This window comes from Vigna unguiculata, chromosome 4 (assembly GCF_004118075.2).
Source record: "Vigna unguiculata cultivar IT97K-499-35 chromosome 4, ASM411807v1, whole genome shotgun sequence".
NCBI classification, from domain to species: domain Eukaryota; kingdom Viridiplantae; phylum Streptophyta; class Magnoliopsida; order Fabales; family Fabaceae; genus Vigna; species Vigna unguiculata.
The window spans coordinates 19,686,802-19,692,998 of NC_040282.1; positions in this window are offsets into that span (position 1 = coordinate 19,686,802).

The window sequence follows — 6,197 nt, forward strand, 5'->3', positions numbered from 1 at the left end:
GGGTGTAACATCCTGTTTTAATAGTTTTTAAACTACCAAACAAAACATTATATTATGATAATTCAAAGTAGATGATAGGAATAGGCTGATATAAAGTATCAATACAGTCATCCAGAAATAACCATACATGCACTATCTATAATCACAGCCTACACTAAGAAAGGGTTACAAAACACCCGACGTCTAAGCAAAACATGGAGTAAATACTACTGCTGGAATCGCTTATGCCATAAATCAACTCCTATCCAGGAGGGGTGTGTCTTCACCTGCACTTTTATCTACTCACACCAATTGTAGGCGATCATTGCAAAAGAGAAAAGACACAAAAAGAACAAACATATGCAAAAAGGGTAAGCTAACTTAATTAAGAGAAATCATACAACTCATTAAATAGACATCAATCAAGGGCTTATCACATTTATCAGAATTATTCAAGCCACCACAACCACATCACATATACATGACTCTAGACTCAATATCCGGATTATGTAAGAGACATTGGAGCTCTTGGTGGCTTATACCTGTGACGGTTCCCAAACTCTGTAGAGTTTGGGCACAAGGGGTTATCACCCAACCACTCCCAGGGTAAGTCCCCTTCACGTCTATGACTGATCGGGTTCATAGATTAGGACCTCCTGCTACTCCTCCCGACATAATCCATTATACTCTACATGAGTCTTAATGGTTATTGGAGCGTGAGGATACCTCCAAAACTAAGTCCTTATGTCCTTACATTCACTAAAACCTTCCTTTTAGAATTTCCCTTGAAATCCTAATTTAACCACATCTTCTCATAATCCAATTATGATGAGATGCCTCTAACCAAGGGACCTACACCAAGGGCCATGGCTAGGAGGATACAAGAGGAATGGGCCTCCAATGCACATACAAGGCCCAAGATGAACTTCACATGGGCCAAGAAAGATGTGAAGACCTAGCCTAAGACTCTTTGTTTGTAAATATTAGAATAGGGTTTATTTTTGGGCCTTGTATTTTGGGCTTTGTAGAATAGGGTTTTGTTTGGGTCATGTATTGGGCCTTGGAGGGTTTTTGGGCCTCAAAGAGAATTGGACCAAAGAAGAGTTGGGCTTGAAATTGGACCAAAGAAGAGTTGGGCTTGAAATTGGCCCAACAAGAGGGAGAACGCATTTCAAGAGGATCTAGATCCTTCTTGCTCAAAGCTTGGTCACCAAGCTTCTCTTATGCGCCTAGAAGCAAGTTCCTTGTGACTTGCTTAGGTGGCAAGTCACACTTGCCTCATGCTATCTTTTTGGCTCCAAATACCACATTCTAGATCCATTTTTCTAGACCACTTGGCTATCTTTTTCTACTATAAATAGAGAGCTTAGGAGACCTTGTATTTTCATTCATGAATATAGTAGAGAAACTCTGTTGAGATGACTCCATACTCCTCTCTTTTTGTGAGTCAACTTAGGCTAGAGTTCTCCTTCTTGAATTCCTCTAGCCCCCTTCCTTGAGTGTTGGCCTAACCTCACTTTAGAGCTTCTCTAAACACCATTGCCGCATCACTTCTCCTCTCATCTGCTAGCTTCCACACCTTTATCCTTCTCCATGGAAGCCTCATCAATTCTGCATGGCTTCTCCTTGGCTTCCTTACTCTTGAAGATGGACTTATCATTACTTCCTTTGGTTGTCTTGTTGTTTTTCTTCTTTTCACCTCATTGGTTATATGGTTCTTATCATTGTTCCTTTGGAACCATTCGGCTATTGTGCCTAAGAGCTCAACCATGGTGAATTTGTGTGCCTTTTACATTTTTGTTTGAGTCTTGTTCATTTTCTATTTCATCTATTTGAGTCATTTTAATTTTCTCATCCATATGTTTTGTCTAGAGTAATGTGTAGTTCAATTATGTCTTAAATTCCTTTATTTAGCTTTCCATTCTGCTGTTGTTTTGTTGCTGTATTGCTACTATTTTGCTGCTATTTTTGGTTCATAAATACACCTTCTCTTCTCCCTTGGAGCCCTGGAAATGAACCTTCACATCTAGATAACCTTTGTTATCTTAATGTCTAGTGGGAATTTTCCTTGTGCTTGCTTAATCACCTAAGTTTCATTTTCGTTTCTAGTGTGCTTTGTGTGCTTTTAATTTTCGCATTTGAGTTCATACTTGTTAATTAATTCTTGGCAAGTTCTTTAGAGTTAATTTCCATTGTGTTTCCTTGAGTTTCATCATATTCTTCTTTTGATTCCTTTAAGGTTCCTTCTATTTTGTTTCTATTAAAATGCAAATGATCAAGCATAGTGTGGTGGTGATTCTGATTTGTGGTGGAAACTAGCTGCTGTAAGAGCTATAAAAAAAGAAAGAAAAAGAGCACAAAAAGAGTACAAGCAAGTGCCAAAAATAATCAAAAGAAAAGATCAAAAGAAAGTGGCAAAAGAAGTACATCCTAGGAGATGGAAACCAAAGTGAAACTCCAAGCTACAAGTGAAGTTCACAAAGGAGAAAATTCAAAACAAACACTTGAGTGAGACAAAAGAAGAAAGAAAAGAGTGGAGTGAAACACTTGAAGACTTTTAAATTTTGCGCAAATTTGTGATTGTATTCATTTGAGTCGTATTTGTTCAAGTTTTCTTTCTTGTATCTCTTTGGACTAACTAAGTGTCTTGGGGGAGCCTTTGGTGTTCTCTCATCTCTTAATTAGAACCTTCTTAAATAGTAAAAGCGCTTGTAGACGGTGAATGTGTCTTGCAACATCAAGCCTCACCAAAGTAGGCCGCATAGTTAGACTCCAAATTTTTTTTGTTTTTGTTGCTTAATTGTTAGTGTGTGTCTAATTCTATTTTAGAAGTTTTGTGCAACATTCTTTAAATTACTTTGGCAAGGAAAGACTTGGTAAATAAGCAATCCAAGTGATTCACCTCTCTTTCCTGGAAGATAATTCAAGAAGTTTGCTATTTACTTCTTTAGAATTTCTTAGTTAGCTTTTAGTAATCATGGCTAGTCAACCCTCCCTACATAGTGTAAGTGATTATGAGGATTCAATTCATAGTTTAAAACATGTTTCTCAACAACTCAAATCACTTGAACTATGGAGACAACAAGAGGCAATTTACAAGGTAAAGATCAATTGGAAAGAGATGGCCAAATTGCTCTCTTGGAGGAACAAATCAAAGCTTTAAAGAAAAGAGATGAGAAAATCCAAAATAAGCTAAAAAGTAGGAGTAATTCTAGCAAAGGGTCTAGAAGTGGAGCTTCAATATATGGGGAAGAGGAAGGATTAAGATTAGGAGAATATTATCAACAACCTTCCCACATTAAGAGACAAAGAAAAGACCTTACTCCTAGAGAAGTTAAAGTAGACTTGCCTCACTTTCAAGACAAGGATGTTGTTGAAGCTTATTTGGATTGGGAGATGAAGGTTGAGCAACTCTTTTCTTGCCATCAAGTTAGTGAAGAAAGGAAAGTGCCTCTAGCTACCCTAAGCTTTCAAGGGTATGCTATGTATTGGTGGACTTCTATAGTCCAAGAGAGGCTAAGAAGTAATTGACCTTCAATTGAATATTGGAATGATCTTAAGTCAACCCTTAGGAGGAGACACATTCCCTCCTACTACAATAGGGAGCTCATGAACAAGCTCCAAAGACTCTTTAACATCCCTAAAAGATATTACTTAAATAAATAATTAAGTATATAAAAAGAAGCTGGAACGTCACAACTTCATTAATATCCGCCGCGGAAGTAAAACAAAAATTTAATGTTCAACGCGACAATCATTGTTGGCAAAAGCAATACAAGTCTAAATGTTGAAGCAAGATTTTGATGATGATAAAAGAAGCCTGAAAGCCATCTGGAAGTCAATATAAAGAACATGTGTTGTTGTGTTTAAAGCTATCTTGAAAAGTGTAATTAGATTTGTTAGAATCAATATTGTACAAGAAAATTCTGGTATTTCTCGAAAAATCAAAGTGATAGTCGATTATCACTTAGGATAATCAATTATCTTGAGTTGAACCACTTTTTTCAAGAAAGCACTGGAATAATCGATTATCACATCTGATAATCGATTATCTGTTCAAAAATTTGTTTTTCATAAAACACACTAGAATAATCGATTATCACTAGTGATAATTGATTATCCTGGTCAGTTGGGCGCGACTGTTCAGCTTTTTGACCTAATTTCTGGAACCCCTATTTAAGGAACATCAGAGTTACTTTCACTTACCTTTTTGAGAAGCTAGAGTGCTAGTGTTGTGATTGCAAGAGAGTTCTCTGAGTGTTCTCAAAAGAAGCTTTGAAAAACCTAGTGTGGGTAGAGCGATAACTTTTCCTGAGAGGTGTTATAGGAGATTGAGTGCTACTGCTGTTGCTAGGAAAGCTAAGGTCAAGGTTCTCTGTGTGATTCAGAGAAAGGTGTTCATCTCTTGTGTGATCAAGAGATGTGTTTTCTTTCCTTATACTTTTACTATCTGATTGTAATATGTTATTTATTAGTGATTTAGTTAATCTTGTTTTTAAGAGATTAACAACTGGACGTAGGGTCTTTTGATCCGAACCAATATAAATACTTGTGTTCAATCTTCTTCTCCATCTCTTTATTTCATCTATTATTGTGTTTAAAGAAATTAATATTTGATTTAATCGATAAATTTTGGAAAAATTTTAAAGTATTAATTTTATTACTTAAAACCAATTCACCCCCTTCTTGATTTCTGTCCAAACACTTAAACATTTCGCTGCACGATACCAATAATTGGTATCAGAGCTTGCTTTGATAGTTATTCAAATTTTTTCGAAAATGGTGGGACAAAATCAAACCTTTGCTGAGGGTGCGTCTATCAATAGACCTCCTCTATTTACTGGTGAAAACTATCCTTTCTGGAAAGTTAGGATGCAAATTTTTCTGGAATCTGTTGATAGAGGTATTTGGGATGCTGTGGTAAATGGTCCATTTGTTCCGGTTAATATTGTAAATGATGTGCAGGAACCAAAGCCATTCTCGCAATGGACAACAGACGAAAATAGACGAGCTCAGTATGATGTAAAAGCTAGAAATATAATTTCATATGCTTTAACCCTATATGAGTTTTACAGGATCTCAGTCTGCACCAGTGCACAAGATATGTGGGAAATATTGCGTGTGACCCATGAAGGAACAGACGATGTGAAAAGGACACGCAAGAACTCCTTGATCTAAGAATACAAAATGTTTCGGATGCAACAAGGAGAAACTATCTACGATGTGCAGAAACGATTCACACATATCGTCAATCATTTCACAAGTCTAGGTAAAACTTTTGACACTGATGAATTAAATATAAAAATTCTTAAATCCTTGAACAGGACTTGGCAGCCGAAGGTGACAACCATCACAGAGTCACAAAATCTTGCGACAATGACGATGGTGGCTCTATTTGGAAAATTGGGAGAACATGAGCTCTAACTGGGCAGACTAAATGAAGAAGAAGATATTGGAAGAAAGAAAAACATAGCCTTCAAAACTGAAGTGGTTAAAGGCAAAAAGCAAAAGGAAGAAGAAGATTCAAATGACGATGAAAATCTTAGTCTTATGATTAAGAAGTTTACAAAATTCATGAAGGCCAAAGGTAAAAATCAATTCAAAAACAACAAGAAGGATAATCAAGGATCATCCTCAAATTTCAAATGCTACGGATGTGGAGAATCTGGACACCTCACAAGGCTGATTGCCTAAATTCAAAGATAAGTGAAGAAAAGAAGGGCAGAAAATTCTTTAAAAAGAAGGCATACATAACATGGGAAGATAATGCCTCAAGCTCATCAAATTCTAGCGATTCTGAAAATGAAGAAGCAAATCTATGTTTGATGGCTAATCACGGTGATTCTGACAGTGAGATGACTTCTAAATCCAGAAGATCAATGTGGTATCTTGACAATGGTTGTTCAAGACACATGACTGGAGACAAAAAGAAGTTTAAGAACTTTAAAAGAAAGGAACAAGGATTTGTCACTTATGGGGATAACAACAAGGGAAAAATACTTGGAACGAGTGATGTAGGTGGAGGAAATACTTTGGAGATCAAAGATGTATTGTATGTGGAAGGACTTTGTCACTTATGGGGATAACAACAAGGGAAAAATACTTGGAACGAGTGATGTAGGTGGAGGAAATACTTTGGAGATCAAAGATGTATTGTATGTGGAAGGACTAAAACACAATCTTCTCAGTATAAGCCAATTATGCGATAAAGGACTCAA